We start from the raw sequence: 18,504 nt of genomic DNA on the forward strand, positions 1-18,504 counted from the left end.
AAAAGATATCATCAAGGGGCAGTTAATAAGGGTCTCTCGAGTGACTAGTGATTAGATGGTATTTGTAGGGGAAGTTCAATATATTTGTTCTCTTTTTTTGGAAAGGGGGAACCCCAATTCCTTGATCCAAAGTGTAGTGAAGGAGGTAATAGACAACAGAGATAGTAAGTTTTTTCCACTTTTAGGGCTAAAGGAAATGGTTAGACTCCTAGAGGGAGATAGGGCTAACAATTTTCAGAAAGTATTTATACACACATTTTCTGCTACATCTAGAAAAGTGGAAGATATTATTAAGAAATATTGGCCCTTATTGAAAGTGAATAATGATATGGAAAATTATATCCCTACCAAACCATCCTTCATTAGGAGAAGAGGTATGAACCTAAAAGACATATTTGACAGGAAGGAGATGCAAATGGCTAGTAATAATAATTCTAAAAAGGGCACCTACAAATGTGAGGCGTGCCGGCAGTGTGAATATATTTTACAACAGCGTGAGATTCATATTCCCTCTAGAGGTATTAAGCTTACAGCATCAATATTTTCACAATTGTGGCACAAAAGGAATTGTATACATAGATATATGGGTAAGCTATAATAGTTTTTGTATAGGGAAATTTACACGTACTTTAAGGAAAAGAATTTACGAACATATGTACAACATTAGTAAAGAAAAAGAGTCAAATGCTTTTTATAAACATTCCCGAGTTTGCAGTAGTATGAATATAAAATTTGCTGTTGTAGAACAAGTAATTACGGATCCACGTGGGGGTAATTGGGAATCCAGAGTGGAGTTTCATGAATTATTTTGGCAGCTCAGAACTGATGCCAGTAGACCCCTGGGTCTCAATGATTATATTAGTATAGGTAGTGTACTGAAATTAAGACAGGCTAAATTGTAAGGTACATAATACATAAAACATGGTGTACATTTTGTTATACAGATGTAGGTATTTATTTTCTATATGTATTTTCTACGTCCATTAATAAAGGGTTTTGAATAGTGGATATAGAAGGCATGTTATAACAACAATTCTCTTCAGTTGTAATAGATCATTTTTTAGAATTTATTACAATCCATTCAGTGAGTGGATAACTTTATAATATATTATTAATATCACATAATATTATAAATTAGATAATACATTTATATTTTTTGTGTGGATTTTTAGCACATTTCAATATAGTTATAGTAGGGAGGCGAGTTTACCAGTTTTTATAATATGCTTTGCACATTCTTTTATTTATGTTGATTGTTAACATAAGGTCAGTGTTCTTAATACAACAATTTCTTATTTTAGTTGTAACATAGTTGGATTCTAAGATTTTGTGTAGTGCAACTTTAACATCATAATTGTTGAACACAAGGATTCAATTATCCAATGAATTAATGAGTTAACAGTCTATATATGCATTTTATGTTTGAATAACTGTTGTTCTGAGGAAGCTTTGTATTTGGCAAAGGGAAAGCGCGCTCAACGTGTATTTTATCTTGTTCTGTGGGCTGTTATTGGCTGGATCGTTTGTTGGAATAATAAAGTTTTTTTAATACATCTGGCTGGTTCATTGGTCTATTCCACCTTGGATTGTTTTTTTACTGGTGATATTGTTTTTTGTGGTTCATTACCAACATGAGTGACCGGTGTTCCACACCTGAAGTCAACGCCTCATTGGTCCGGTCCGACCATAAGCTAATTACCCTAGATATCCACATCCAGCCCCCACCCCCCATTAAGGAAACCATGGTAAAACATTTCTCCAAAGCCAACTCCATGCTTTTTAAGACAGATGTGGTGAACGTCATGACACCCATGCAGATGGACAATACAGTTATGACTACTGAATCCTACACAATTGCACTTTATAAGCACTTACATGAGTGCATGGATCGTGCTATCCCAAACAGAACCAAGACGCTATCTTCCAAAAAAAGGAAGCCAGTCTGGTGGTCCCCTGCCATAAACAAACTGTACAACAGAAAGAAGAAACTGTTGCAAAAGAGAGTAAAATCCCATGAGTGGAGTAGCTCCCTGGTCAGCTTCAGTAAGAAGCTGTGATCCCTGATAAAATTCTCTAAAACTAGTTACGAAAAAAAATCGCCACTGATTCTAAAGACAACCACAAAGCATTCTATAGCTATGTCAAGAATCTCAATGGCAACACTTAGATCTGTTCAAGGTTACAGCACAATGGCACTAAATATACAGACCCAACTGATATTGCCAACATCCTGGCAGATAGGTTCAGTGCTAACTTTACCCCCCTCTCACCCCCTAAAGAGCCCATCTCTATGCTGGAAGAATGCAAATTCCTGTAATCATAGCTGCACAGATAAAAAACACACTCTCCAAAGCCAAGAACACAGCATCCATGGGACCAGACAACATCCCAGGCTGTGTTCTACATGGACTACAGAATGAACTGGCACCCCACCTAAGTACCATGTTTATTCATAGCCTCATCTCATGATTTGTGCCTGCTGAATGGTGCACAGTGAAGGTTATCCCACTCCACAAGGGGGGAGCCACCATGGATCCCGGGAACTACCGCCCCATTAGCCTGACGAGCCTGGTCTGCAAGACCATGGAACGTATCATCATGGATAAACAAAGACATTGGTAATCTCCAAACTCTGGACCCCACCCAGTTCGGGTTTGTAAAAGGCAGATCATGTCTCCTAAACCTGATAGACTTCTTTGAAGCAGTCACCAAAGCCGTAGACAAGGGTAAGGTGGTTCACACAGCCTATCTAGATCTTGCCAAGGCTTTTGACACCATCCCCCACTCTGGAATTATAGATAAACTCACTAAACTAGGTATATATCCCTATGTCACAAGATGGGTTGCCAACTGGCTCACTGACAGAACCCACACTGTGAAAGTAGCAGACTCCAAATCCGACTTCAGACCAGTGAAAGTAGACCACCACAGGGTTCAGTCCTGGGTCCTCTCCTGTTTGGTATCTACTTCTCTGAAGTACAGGCTAACACAGAAGGTCTTTGGCTAATGAAGTTTGCAGATGACTGCAAACTAGGAGCCATAATCGAAACTCCTAACAATGTGGACATCCTACAAAAGGGCCTCACTGAGACAGATGCCTGGTGTCAAAACCATGGCCTCAAGCTCAATGCCAAAAAGTGCATTGTCATCCCCTTTGGTAAAAACTCTGTACTCATGAACTACAACATAGGCAGTAGTCAGAGCTGTTGGACATGCTCCACTTAAAGAAATCCCAATCCCGCCAAGCTACTCGCTCTAGGGACCTAAACCTTGTCACCACAATAAACAGAACATGCCAGAGAGACAGATTCCTGTCCCAGAGACTTCCCATACTCTGGAATAAACTACCTGTCCATATCAAACAAAGCTCCTCATTAGCACTCTTCAAGAAAAGTCTTGATGACTGTATGGGAAATAGGAAATTCACCCTGGGGATCACCTCTGTGGCTCTGCTCGACAGTGGCACAGGAAAATAATTTTCTTGGGTGGCAAAAGCCAGGGTACCTTTGTGGCTGGGCTTGTATAGGCCCCAGGACTGATAGCCTAGTACCTACCTATGAACCTATGAACCTATAATGGCAAAATGCAGATCTCCCTTAAAATTAATTTTTCAGAGTTTTTTTTTTTTATTTTTGGGCATGATCCTGTTTGCCTGCAGCTGTCCTATTTTAAATGGCCAAAATCAGACAAAAAAAAAACTTTGATTTTTATAAAAATAAAGCACTTTTCCATGCCAATATATTTGGACATTGGCATGCCTAAAGACTCTAATACATGCTTTTTTGGGAGCTGTCATGCCTCCATTTTATTTGCAGAAATGTATTCGGTTAGTAACCGAATACATTTCTGCAACTAACAGTTCTTGCATGGATACCTGCCTGCTTGCTGAATCACTAATTCACCTCATTTGCATGGTTTCATCAACAAATGAGGCAATTAGCATTCTGTACTGGTTTCCATGCAAGAACAGTGTATTCAGCTCATGCATGTCAAAACCCTACTTTACTGGATCGCTCGGCGGCCATATTCCGTGCAGGAGCAGCTACACTGTTTCTGCACAGAAAAATAAGGTTACTGAATCCCAGGGAGTAAGTAAAAATAATAAGCAAGCAAACCCCACTAGACTATTATGCACATTTGAAAACTATTTTATAATTGTGAAATGCCCATAATTAATACTGACAATTTGGTGGGGAACAGGTGGGAGAGATGTTGAAGTAGAAAAAACTCACACAACATGGATCTATCATTATAGTAACTACATAGCATGTGTATCCAATGTTTTCTATTTTTATCTGATTCAACTGTGGGAGAGATTCTAAAGCATATATTCCCAGGTGGTATCAAGAAAGGACATTCCTAAGAATGGTGGAGTCAATGGATGAATGGAACCTGGATTGCTTATCCAATGTATAATGCGGTACAAATATATGAACTGTTGATCAAGTAGCAGCCGCATGGATGCCATCAGTAGGAAGTCACCTGGCAAAGGTTGTAGAAGTGCCCACAGCCCCTCTGGAGTGACCTTTAGGCTTAAATTGTAAGGATAAACCCCTTTTATTGTACACACATGTAATACAATCAGATAATTTTGTCTAGACAACATAACCTTAGCCACTGCCTTGCCCACTTTATGTCTGGTGAATGCCACAAAAAGTTGATCAGACTTCCTGATGGGCTTAGTTCTGTGAGGGTAAAACTGAGTTGGTGATAGATTTCCAGCATGTATTCACCTTTATTAGAAAATCATGGAGGATAGAATGGAAGAATTATTGCCTGATTTAGATTAGCTTCAAATGCCACCTTAGGAAAGAAAGAAGCATTTGTTCTCAAGGAAACCCTATCTTTATGAAAAGCCAAATAGGGAGGTCTGCAGGAAAGTGCTTGCATATCTGATAAACACTTAGCTGACGAAACAGCCACAAAAAAATTGTTTTCTCAGATAGGAAATTCAAATCCACTGATGCTGTTGGCTCAAATGGAGACTGTGTACAACATGATAGCAATGTCCTAAGGAGGAGCTAGATCTCTGATTGAGGGCTGAAATAGGAAGGTTCCCTTTAAAAAAGCTTTGGAAATCTTTAACAAGGCTGTTGAAGATTCGTTCTGGCCTATGTAAAAACTAGAAATGACTGCCATCTGCACTTTGATAGTTGAGTAGCTAGACCTTTTGCAAAAAATTATGATAAACACTCTAAAATGGAGAGAACATTATGTGAAAAGGGGTCCAAACCTTTGGATCATGTCCAAATAGAAAATGCTTTCCATATGCTGCATTACACCTTGGTGTAGCACATTTCTGAGAGGCTGATAAGATATGAACAACTGATGAAGAAAGTCTAGCATGTCTGGCTAATGTTAAAATTGGAAAAACCAGGTAGTCAATCTCTTAGGTTTCTGATCTGAAGGAGTCAGTCCGGATGGATGAGACAATTGATCTGGATACTAATCCAGTTTCCAGGGAAGATGTACTAGAAGAGGCCACAGAAGTGAAAAACATGTTTGCCTGGACCAGAAAGGGGCAATGAGGATCACCTTGGCCTTGCACATTTTTTGCTTCCTGTATAAATGTGTTCATAAAGAGTTATTGTGGGAAGGAAATCAATATATGGAAATTGACAATTTCTAGGAAATGGAGGTAGAACAAAGTTAGAAGTATGTGACCTTGTATAATTGTTAATAGCAAAGTAAAATAGCAGTGAGGCTTTAGAGTAGAGTGCTGGGGCTCAAGAGGCAAATATTACAGGTATATATACCTGTGGTGGAATAAGAAATAAGTAGTGTATAAGTATAAGAATGTGGGAGGAGCTATGGAAATAGAGGCAATTAGGATTTAGAAGTTGGGGGTAAGGTACAATTGTAATTCCATTTGGAAGAGAAATATGTATGCAAGGAAGTTTTAAAAGCTGAAAAGTTTAGGTTGTATCTAAGTGTTAGTAGGAGAGAATTCCATGTTTTAGCTACTGAGCAAGAGTATAGAAGTTGGCCTGCAGGTAATTTAGGTTTGTGTACCTGTAGAAGGTGATGATTTTTGGATCTAAGTGATCTTTTGGCTAGGTAGTTACTTAATAGTGAAGCAATGGCAGGACATTTAGAAGGTGTGTATACTAAACTGTGAGTAGTTGTAAATTGTATGTAGGAAATATAACGTAGTAGTTCAAGCCAGTTAAAAGAGTGCAATGCTATGCAGTGATGGGTTGAATATGAGTTATTGCTAGCAAATCTAGCTATTTTGTTGTAACATGTTTCAAGATTTAATTAAAGGGTAGATAGTAAGTTAGTAAATAATGGAGCTCCACAGGTTAGTAGATAAATGGAGGCAAGTTTTTTTTGGTAGACGAGGTAAGTGTTTATGCCTATACAGAAAGTTTTTGGTGAGTTTCTTTATGTTGTGATGAATGCTACTAAATGTGTTGATTTTTTTTCTGGTCTTGAAATCAAGTCTGTCATGTACAAATATGTATTATTTGGTGGAGTTAACCACTTGAATGCACACAATGCCCTTGTACTGTTCTATAATGATCTAGTGAAGCCTCACATACTTACTGGTACAGTAAACTGCTAATGTTTCTCATGGCCAAAATGTAGCTTTTTTTATGTCAGCATTGTCACTCAAACTTAATCTTATCTCTAAATTTATGTAATTAACCTCCTTAGGCCCAGTTTATGTGGTCTGAGGCAATGCTACCTCCTTGCTCTGATTAATTCATCATTTCCTATTATTTAGCCCTAACTTCACACATTTAGTCCAAGTCTCTTTTCAACAAAGATTCACACATTTCTGATAACCCTTCATCATAGGCTCAGGTTGTGTTAGTTTACAACCTGTAACATCTATACCATTTTAGTATACAAAACTATGGGCAGTAGACCTTTCTTTGCATTATACCTAATGTTTCTTAGTACTGTATTAACAATCTACAAATTATTTTCTACTTGTTTCAATTATAGATGCATTGATATCTTGTTTATACTTAATGATCTGGTAAATTCAGTATACTGCCAAGGGCTAGACAGTCAGTACAGCAGCATATTTTTCCACTTTCCCTAGACATCTCTGCCTGTTTTATCAACAGGCACTGGTACAAGACACACTTACTGAAGACTCACTGATGCCCATTTTGGGAACTACACTTTGTTGTTTGCTAGGGATTACAAGTATGGACACCATGACTTATGACACATGTTACTGACAACCTCTTATAATATATCTGATTTAACAGCATTTAGATGGAACAAACTGAAATAAGACTCAGTTACCTCTTTCCTCTTTTAACCTTGTTTGGTTCACTGTCACAGAATGCTGCAGTTAATCTTAGGCCTAGCATATACAGAGCTATTTCATGTCCCATTGAACATGCTTACAATTGATATACACTAAAAAGTTGAAGTCAACCTTTCATGAAAAGGGTGTTATACTACCTGACATAATGGATATTAGGTAGGTACTCCCAGTGACAGGTTCAGCCAGACTGTCCTGACTAGCTGCAGTTTATGGTTACTACAGTATAATACTTAAGGATTATAATTTGACTAGCGGTCACTATTTTAGTACTTGTTGCCCTATTTAAACATGGCAAATAGCATCTACTTATTGCATCACAGATACAATGATGTACTAATAATACTTAGCCAGGGACTATATATAAAGTGCTTGTAACAGACACTAGTCACATAGGATAGGAATGCAGTGCAGCACATGAGCTATAACCTATTAGCTACCAATAGGAGTAGATATGCAGAACAGGTATGAAAGGTTAGACTTTTCTTATTGTAGCTTGGATGGACAGCCTATAACATACATTTATGACCCTAGCTCGAGTGAATTGACAATGAAATACTACATGTCATGGAAACTGGTGTTAGACCTCACAAAGCTCTTTTAAGGGCAAAAATGCTCATTTATTTGTTTTTCAATAAAGAAGTTTTGATTTCTAAATAAGTTATTAGTGGCTGATCAATCTGAAGTCTCAGCTGTGCTTGTCTACATTGACTGGTTCTTTTTTCCTGATTTTTTTTAGGATTCTTGTTTCTCACAAGTACCAGTTTTCCATATCTTTTGTATATATATATATATATATATATATATATATATATATATATATATATATATATATATACACAGTTGCAGGCGCATGCACTCATAAACCAATATGCATGCATGTGTGTGTGTGTGTGTGTGTGTGTGTGTGTGTGTGTGTGTGTGTGTGCGCGCATGTGTGTGTGTTCACATGTATACACACATAAAGATATAGATAAACAGACAGATTCAATAAATCCTACACAGTCCATTAAAAGCAACTGTGTAGACTCAGTGCTGGCTTTCCCTGTGAATTCCAAAACCTATTGGAATACAACAACATAAAGGAGTCTACACAGAAAGAATGTTAGGGGCTGCTTTTTCTTTAATTCAGGTGTATGTGCAACAGGCTGAAGTCTATGTTGCTGTTGCTGCTAATAGACCATGGCCAAGTAGGAAAAATGTTTTCAGACCCTGGCTAACTTATCAAAATCCGCATGAGGTGGAAATTGTAGAGCGCTACAAGGTGGATAGAGACACACTACAGGATCTCTGAAACCTCTGTCGTTCTCAACTAAGACCCAGGGCAAACTGAGGGGAACCCATATCGGTGGAGACAAACATATGTGTAGCACTTAGAATTTTAGCTACAGGAACCTTTCAGAGACCAACAGGGGACATGTTGGGAGTGTCACAGGCACCAGCATCCAGGATCCTCCTTCAGTTCCTGAATGCTATGCTAAACATGCCAGTGACCATAAATATTTTCTTTGTACTCCTGAGGACGGGGCCACAAACACACAGAAGTTCTACCCTGTAGAACACTACCCTGAAGTACTCGGTGCAATAGGTTGTGCACATATATAAGCTAAGGCACCACCCAGGGACTCAGGGAACAGGGAAGGGTCTACATAAATAGAAAGGGCTTCCACTCTATTAAATGCCAAGTCATGTGTAATGCTAATGGGATTATCCTGAATGTGTGTGCTGGCAACCCAGGCAGCTACAGTGACTCACATATCTGGCACACCTCCCAGCTGTATCAGATGTTCACTAGGAGAGATATCCCACATGATCATTTACTGGGAGATGCAGGTTGTAATTGAACTGTGGCTGATGATGCTAATCAGAAATGCATACACACCCACTGAAGAATGCCATAATGAGTCACATGCTCAAACCAGAAATCATAGAGCATGTGTTTTAGCTGCTGAAGGCATGGTTCCAGTGCCTAGATACAGCTTGGGGAGCCCTGCAGTACAATCCATGTACATGTACTGAAATATTCACTGTCTGTGCTGTGCTTCACAACATCCTGAGAAAGCAGCTTCAGAAGGATCAATAAAGGGAAGAGGCCCACATCCCACCACCAATGGCAAGGTCACCACCGCCACACGCAGGTGAAGAGTCAGAAGAGGAACCAGTAGCTGCTATGGGTGTAGGCAGTTGTAGGCATGCTCAATATGCCCTTGCATTGGCTAAGAGGCAATGCTTAGCATACTCACTCCCCACCTAAGGGGATAAATCCTATTTCTACGCACATACATATAGTAACATTGATGCCAGGCAACACTCACATCCTTTACATACCCACGTCATGGCTGTGTACTCCAAGCATCAGACAGAGTCAGCCCTGAACTAAAATTGTTGCAACCACTGGATTTACAAGGTAAGTGTTCAGCCTGGAATGTATTGTGTAATAATATGAATTACTGGCATATCCTTGCATGTTGTTACTTGGTTATGGAAGCAAGTAAAAGGTGGGTGATTTGCACAGAAATTACTTTCACATGTGACAGCAGAGGCGTATATGAATGCATTATGTCCTCTATCAAGTAGTAGGCCTCAGGCATCACTGATTCACACATTCATACCTCTCAAAAGTACTGATTGTCACTGGATGTCCTCAGTTTGGCCTCATACTTTTGTACTGGAGAATCATTAAAGAGAGAAGTTAGAAAGTAATGAGACACATTTCATTTCAGTTTCAGACTTCACAATCTTCAGAAGATTATTAAAAATACTGATGCAAAAAATATTTTGATTCTATCAACTGTCTAACTTTCTAAGACCAAAATATGTCAAAACTACTATTAGCAAAACAACATCACAAACACAGATATACTAAGCACTAAGTCAGCAATGCACCCTGAGCATCAGACACAAATGTTATATAATGCTGAATCCAAAAGATAGAAAACAAGGATATGGTACAGTTATCATCACTTGCACAGGGTATTGTATCAGGGGACAGAAAGCCTAGGCTGACACAAAGGGTCGGTGAGTGTATGTGAGTAAGAAAGAGAAGCAGACAAACATCCGGATAAAGTAACAAATGGCCAGTGAGACAAAATGAGCTGTAAGCTTCATGGCTGAACCATGTAACAGTTGTGTGTGTGTCTGTATGGACCCTCCAGTTGAAGTTTGTGTGTGAGTGTCTGCAGGAACACAGTCAAGCTCTGTGTTAGCTCTATGTCTTGGTATGATGGACAGGTGCGAGCCATGCATGGTAGAGGTGGCAGTTCATCATTGTCTTTCCTGCCCACAAGAACTGTCTCTGCCAGGAGTTGCAATTGTATGTCCACTCCCACAGTCAGATGCACTGGTGCTATCTGGACATGACTGATGTATGCTGAATGAGCTCTCATTCAGAGGACACCCAGGAATGACCCCATGGCCTCCCACATCTAGGTTAGGACACCTAAACCACTGATAGAGTAGTGGAAGTTGTGCCACTGTGGGAGCATGTTCCATCACAAACACTACCTGTTCCAATGTGTCATTCATCTGATTCATTGAATCAGCAACACAGTGGAAGCAGTCTCACATGTCAGCCTGTGTTACATGTACAACCCTAAACATTTCTCTAGAATGCCTACTAGATTGTACCTGTGATCCATGATGACCCTAAACATATGTCAAATGGCATGGGAAGATACACCTGGATCAGGTGAAGGATGGGCAGTAGATGTCCTCTGAGAACCCCTAACAACCCTTCTGAATGTCACCTTGCCCACACTTTGGCTATGGCCTGAGTCAACAGCAACTGAAGCTGCAGTAACCAGCTGGAGTTATGTAAAGAATGATATCCTTTAGATATCAAGCTGATGTGTACAAGATGCTTGTGCTACAAATGTATTAGAATTGAGTGACATTTGAATACCAAACTGACTTGTACAAATGTTTATGTTACAAATGTATTAGAACTGCTTGGCATTGGAATATCAAAATGTATTTGTAAAGTTGATAGTGTTGAAAAATGTATCAACAGTGGGTTCTGCTGTAAAGAAAGGAAATATACATGCAGGTAGCAACTGATTACATGTATATACTATAACCGAGAACACTGGAAGAGCATAGGTTAACCAGCTAGCTTACTTTAAGAAAAATGAGGGAAATGTAAATGATCTGTTAAACCATTAAAATGGCATCCCACAGTGATGAATAGGACTGGAGATGGTAGGTCTGAACGAAGCCATTGTTTATTAACTTCAGTAAAAAGTGTGGAAGTGCTGTAATTGTTTCTTGGTCTCAGGCCTGCCATAAACATTAGAAAAGCTCTAGATATGTGGGAACCTAGAGTCAGGTCACCAGAGGATGTCATTCTGCTAGCCCAGGAAATAATACTTTTTAGATATTACAAGGAGTAATCTCTCAGTGCTGAGTATTCTGTCTTGGGCCTGACAACAAGAAGGACCATTCACCAGATCATCTGCCTTGCTCTATTAAGTAAGTAGGGAATCATAGTGCTCCTAGATTCAGTCAGGAAAATATAGTGAAGCTTAGTTTAGATATTGTTTTTCTTTATTTATAAGAAGATGAGGATGAGAGTGAGCTGGTGAAGAAAAAACTGTAGAAGAAAAAATATGGAGTGGAAAAGCTGTAAGAGAATGTGCATGTATGAAGGGAGAAAAGGAGAAATGATTAACACTAAGATTTTTTTTATGTTCTGATCAGTGAAAAATCTGATTCTGATGATCAAGGATTATTTGTACAGAAACCCAGAAGGAAATATTCAGTAGGTAAAAGCAAAAAGATAAGAAAACAAAAATTTAAAACATTTGCCCTAAATCTAAAAAAAGGAAACATGACAATTTTGACTACTTTTAATTGTGAACGGTTTCATTAAAACAGTAAGAGGGACAGGGATACTGAAATGGGATGTAGATTTTATTATATTGCAGGATATAAAGTTTCTGACAAGTGAAGGAAGACTGCAAACAAAACTATCATGGGTGGAAATATAGAAGGTGAAAGCTGTTCTGGAGTGGATGTGTTGTACACAAAAAATAAAATCTAGAAGTAACATTGGTAATGATGGGAAAGTTAACTGTTGTGGATGTGATGCGGGGAAAAGATGTTTACAGAATTATGACATTATATACATATATAACTAGTAAGGAAGGGGATAATCTCTTATATCAAATAATAGACTATGTGGTGATTAACATGAAAATTAAAATTGCAGGTGGACTTTAATTGTGATTTAATGGGGAAAGTAGACAGAAAGTGAATGATGTAAAAATAGTAGAAGTGATTAAATACTGTAAACTAGCTGTGCAGAAAAGAAGTCAACAGTCTTATAAAAGGGGCACTTGGATCTGAAAATGATTATTTATTAAGCAAAAGGCTTAGAGGTAGCAGATGGTGATAGCGTTTTTAGTAATATGCATGGAGGTGATGGAAGAAAGTGAATAGATTAAAAGAAGAATGGGAGTAAAATAAATAAATGATAAGTTATATGATGAAATTGGTGAGTGGGAAGTACTACAGTTATGGATGGATAATGTAACCATGAACGGCTTTTTTAAAAACTGGTCTGAGTGGTAGATAGAATTTAAATTGAAGTATAAAGGGAGTTTTTTAGTAGCAGGATGATGTAAGAAAGGAAGAGAAAGCAAAGTATGAGAAGATCTATAGAAATGTATTGGAGAATTTAGAGAATAGTACAATAGAGTATTATGATATGGAAAAAGAAATATATGAAAGAAATTGAGAAAAAATGAAGGCATTACTGTTTAGACAGAAATATTTACAAAAGGAGAAGGAAGGAGGTATATAACATATGATTTGAATAAGAATAAAAAAGTACTATTGGTGAACTGTATGAAATACTTAAGAAAGTAAATACCGATTTAGTATTAGTCGCAGTTGGAATAGAGTAAGGAATGTAAAAAAAAAATGAATGCACTGGCATAGATGTATTTTGTAAATGTGCTGAATGAAAGGTTAGATTAAGAAGAGTTATTTATTAGGATATTAAACATTTTCAAGGAAGAAAGATAAAAAGAATGAAATAAAAAAATGGAGAGCTGTCATGCTAAATAACATGAATTATAAGCATTTTATAGGAATAATACAAAGGAAAATGTAAGTAAGTATGAGGGATGTTATGGAAGAATGTATACATGGTATAAAAGTGAAGACATGTCACAAATTGTTATTGGTTATGAGACAAATTGTGGATAACATTATAGGGAAAAGGGAGGATGTGAAACTTATGGTAGGCATCATTACCAAGGTATTTGATACTGTGGGACAGGATGCTTTGTGACATGTGATGGAGAAGTATGGAACAGGTAATAAAATTAGGAGAGTGTATATGTTAGCATATCAAATAACAGCGTGAGCAAGTTAGTGAATGGATGGCTGAGTAAAGCAATATGCATGAAGTATGATATAAGAAAATGTCGTACGAGTGCAATATTGCTTGTATTGTTGATAAATGTAATAAAATGAAAGATGTTAAATATATGATGCAAAAAGAGGTGGTGATACTGGGTACTTTGACTTGTACAGATGGTATAGTTGTGGTTCCTAAGAACAAAACATTGATGAGGAAAATGTTAGTTTGAGTGAATGGATATTTAAAGGAAATGAGAATGACAATGAATAAAAATAAATATAAGGCTTTGTGTGATGTGCTGTAATTATGCAATGGGGAAGATTGATAAAAGAAATAAAAGAAACATGTCTTCTTTTCAGGAGCTATAGATTAGCTTTTAGAAAAAAGGTTTATCAGCTGAATTTGGTATTAATGGAAGATAATAGCAAATATGTCAAAAGTTTATATGATCCTAGTAAAATATAAAAAGGAAATTGGGCTACTGGTGTTTTCTTTCATATAGGGTTCAAGATTAGTCAACAAACACTGAAAAGGTATGTTGTATATGAGTAGAGATAAAAGGGGGGTTGGGGTTATTAACTGCAGCTGTTTATTCTGCTTCTTTAAACTTGCATAGAGTGTTAAAATGAGTAAAGGAAGAGAATAAGTGTTTAATAGTGAGAATGTTTAAATATAAGTACAAAACGTTCTTGGAAATGATGATAATAAGAAAAAGAGGAAATAGTATGTAAATAGAGAAATTAAAAAGTATCAAGAAAAGCTATTAATATGGAGAATGACAATTGATGATATTGATCAAGAAAGAAGGATGTGGTATAATAATGTGATGAAATTAAATAATTATGAAAATCCATGCAAAAGTTTACCAGAAGAAATGAATAAAGACATTAAAGGAAGGTAAAAGTGGTGCACCAAGACACTATTTTCTATGAAGGCTTTTTTCTGTGAAGGTTGGTAATAAATGAGGAACCAGTAAAGGGGGGTATCCAATATAAAACAATGTTGAAAGTGTTTATTTTCAGGGGAAGAAAAAACAACAGACCATGTTTTTTGAAATGTAAAAAGTAGTTAAACTCTGAAATATTCAGAGAAGAAAATATTTTTGCAAGTATTAATGACATAAACAATATGGATATGAATATGATTATGAATAAATATTATACCAATTATAATAAAGAGTATGTGAGAAGAGTATATAGCAATTTATTTTATGTAATATTGGTTATTTGAGATGGACTGAATGAAATTTTGTTTAATGAGAAATGGATTCTGGCAGATATATTGCAAAAAATCATATTATGGTTGTGGAAGAAGGGAGTGGGGGTCAGTTATGGAAGAATAACAAAGAGGATGCTATAAGAAAAAAATATAAATAGTAAACATAGGCATGTGTATGTATGTGCCTATAAGTATGTACATTTTGTAAGTATGCAAATAATGTTCTTATGTTGTGTTAAATAAATGACCCCTAAACTTTTCAATAGGTGCTAGATCTTCTATATCCACCAGAACTGCCACCAGGTCGAGGAGGTGGGACCTCAGTTCAACAGCTCATCCTAAAAGTACATTTAAATAAGTAGTTTTCAATTATCAGCTTAGATCATTTGGAGTTATTGCTTCATTGTCCTTTGCATGTCCACTAACTGATAAATGCAGTGGTGGTCATGCAATAATTTTCTTTGTAGAGGTAACATCTAAGATGGGGGTCAGTTATGGAAATAACATCCCTATTAATATTAACATAGCCTGTTGATCTGCATCAAAACATCCTAAAGTTTATTAAGAGCTCAAATAAAGATGAGGCTAAAAATACAATAAGGTATGTTTACAGAAAGCAGCATCAATATGAATAATCCATGTTGAGCTACAGTATTCTGAATCTGAAGACCTTAAAATAGAAGTATATGCAAAAGGGGGTTGTATCATTATAACTTCTACTTTTCCTAAGACAGTTAAAAAAGACACACTAGCATAGGTGGTATACATTTATACTGTAGCCAACTTCAGATGCTCTCTATGTAAGAGTTTTATATAAACCTTATGTCAAAAGAATGTTTATATTCTCTTGTCTACCTATACTGCTGAAGGCAATTATTGACCTCAATAACATACCAAGAAAGAAGAGCTAAGCTCCCCCAATCTCATTTACCACTGTGTGTGAGAGTATTTTCATCAGCAAATGATATAAAAAGCGTACTGCAACATCAGTTGTCCCACTGGAGAATGCTGGATTGCAGATACAACTGTTCACCAAAAAAAAAAAAAAAAAAAAAAAAAAAAAAAACAGTCACTACAAAAAAGTTAAGTCTCTGGGGGGCATCTTCATCATTTAATTAAGATGTGAAGCAATGTCCGTGCAATTTATAAGGAAGCAAGAGGATACAAAACTGAAGACACCAAAACATTGGTATGCAAAATGCTAATAACTCAAATGAATATTTGTATGACAGTACATGAAATATTAAAGTAGCCATTATGGAATGATAGTTAGCAATTCTTCTCACTAGAGCTTAAACCATACAGAAAACATTGGTATCATTATTTTGTCCAGGTTTTCTGCAACCTTGAAGTGATAATAACTATAAATAGGTAGCTCACTCCTAGCTGGGGTGTGCATATTGGCTTGTACCTCCTCACCATCAAAGCTGCATTAAAAATGTATATTTATTTTGCAAGTTAGTGACTGCAAGATTCAGAGCCTTACTCATTTATTTATTAATTTATTTTTGTGGAATGCTGTTTCTGGTGGTTGTGTTTCACAGGGTAATGGCTAACAAGATTTGCAATGGTAATCTTCCATATTCTCCAGTATTAGGATATGAAGAAAGTAATAACTAAGAGCAATAATGACAGTAAATTAGGGCTGAAAGTCCACTGAAACAATCAATTCCAATGCAGACAGTATGTTGTTAGAAAAGTGTTTTAGCACAGTACACCTACAAAGTGTTAGATAGCACTCATGCCAAGGGATGACAAAAAAGCAGTAAAATCTTGGATCATATTTACAGTGGATAAGCTGCAAAATTCAGCTTGTGGTAAAATGACTTAGCTCACTCCAGCCAAGATATAGGACCATGATATGTCATGATCGACAGACCATGATGCTTTGCCAGACATGGCCTGCATCTGTCAACCCTGGACTTCCGGATACTGGCCAAGGCTCTTGCCACCCCTATAGTGCCTTTTTTAAGCGGTGTTCCAAAGATCAAATTGCTGCTGTAACAGCTACAAACAAATGCAATATGAGAGTCATGCTGCTCAATGCTAGAAGTCTAAATCTCAAAATGCACTCGCTCGAAGCACTCCTTAAAATGGAGAACATCGACATTTGTGCTATAACAGAGACCTAGTTGAAGGCAGCAGAAAGCACCCCTGCACTACAGGCTATAACTCATTCCACATTGTTCGGCCCCAGAACTTGGACTGAAGCTCCAGAGGCAGTGGTGTTTCCATGTTCATAAAGGATGCACACACATGCAGACTGGTAGTCCAAGATAATGCATCAGATATACTTCAGGTGCAGCTAACATTGGACAAGACAGTGATTCAGGTCATAGACTGCTATAGGTCCCCAACCATGTCCCAAGACTCACACTCCACATTTCTAAGCACCCTGGAGAATATTAGGGTCCAAGATAACACTCTTATACTAGGTGAATTCTACTACCCCTCCATTAACTGGGAAAACTACTCATGTACCAGTACACTTGCCCAATGTTTCCTGGAATTCATTAATTCCAATGCCCTGGACCAGCTCGTTCTTGCCCCCACTAGAGGTAGCATCATCCTTGACCTGGTCATTACTAACATGGGCAACTCTTGCTCTACACCAATACTCAACTCCTCCCTGGTTAGATCTGGCCATAAACTAATTACCTTGGAAATCCACATCCCACCCCCACCCCCCATCCCCGCAAAGGTAACCACCATGAAAAACTTCTCCAAAGCTAACTTTGGGCTCCTAAAAACAGAGATGTCTAATTTATGGCACCCATACAAATGGAGAATAGTTGCATGATCATCGAATCATACACTAATGAACTGGACGAACACGTACAAAAATGCATGGATCTCACCATACCCAATAGAACCAAGACATTCTCTTCCAAAAAAAGGAAGCCAATCTGGTGGTCCCCTGCCATAAATGAACTCTACAACAGAAGGAAGAAAATGATGCAGACTAAGGTGAAGTCCCAAGACTGGAAACACTCCCTTATCAGCTTCAACAAAAAGCTGAGATCCCTCATCAAATCCTGTAAAGCTAGCTATGAATACAGAATTGCAGCAGATAGTAAAGACAACCACAAGGCCTTCTATAGTTATGTAAAGAATCTCCATGGCAATACCCATATTTGCTCTGAGCTACTGCACAATGGTACCTACTATACTGATCCGAAAGATATTGCCAATATACTGGCCAACAGATTCAGTGGCAACTTTACCCCTCCCCCCAAAGAACCAATCACAATGCCAGTAGATTGCCAGGCACCCAGTATTACTGCTGCACAGGTTAAAACAGCACTGTCCAAGGCCAAGAATATAGCTTCTATGGGACCTGACAATATCCCTGGCGGTGTTCTACATGGACTACAGAGTGAATTGGCACCTCACCTGTGTACCCTGTTCAATCACAACCTCAAATCAAGCTTTGTCCCTACCAAATGGTGCACTGCTACAGTCATCCCTCTGCATAAAGGAGGCGCGACTACAGACCCTGGAAACTATTGTCCCATTAGCCTGACAAGTTTGATATGCAAAGCTATAGAACGCACATCATCATGGACCTAATAAACAAGGATATAGGAAATCTCCAAACTCTGGATCCCACACAGTTTGGTTTTGTGAAGGGTAGCTCATG

The sequence above is a fragment of the Protopterus annectens genome, chromosome 4.part1 (genome assembly GCF_019279795.1).
Source record: "Protopterus annectens isolate FY-2018-M chromosome 4.part1, PAN1.0, whole genome shotgun sequence".
NCBI lineage: Eukaryota > Metazoa > Chordata > Ceratodontiformes > Protopteridae > Protopterus > Protopterus annectens.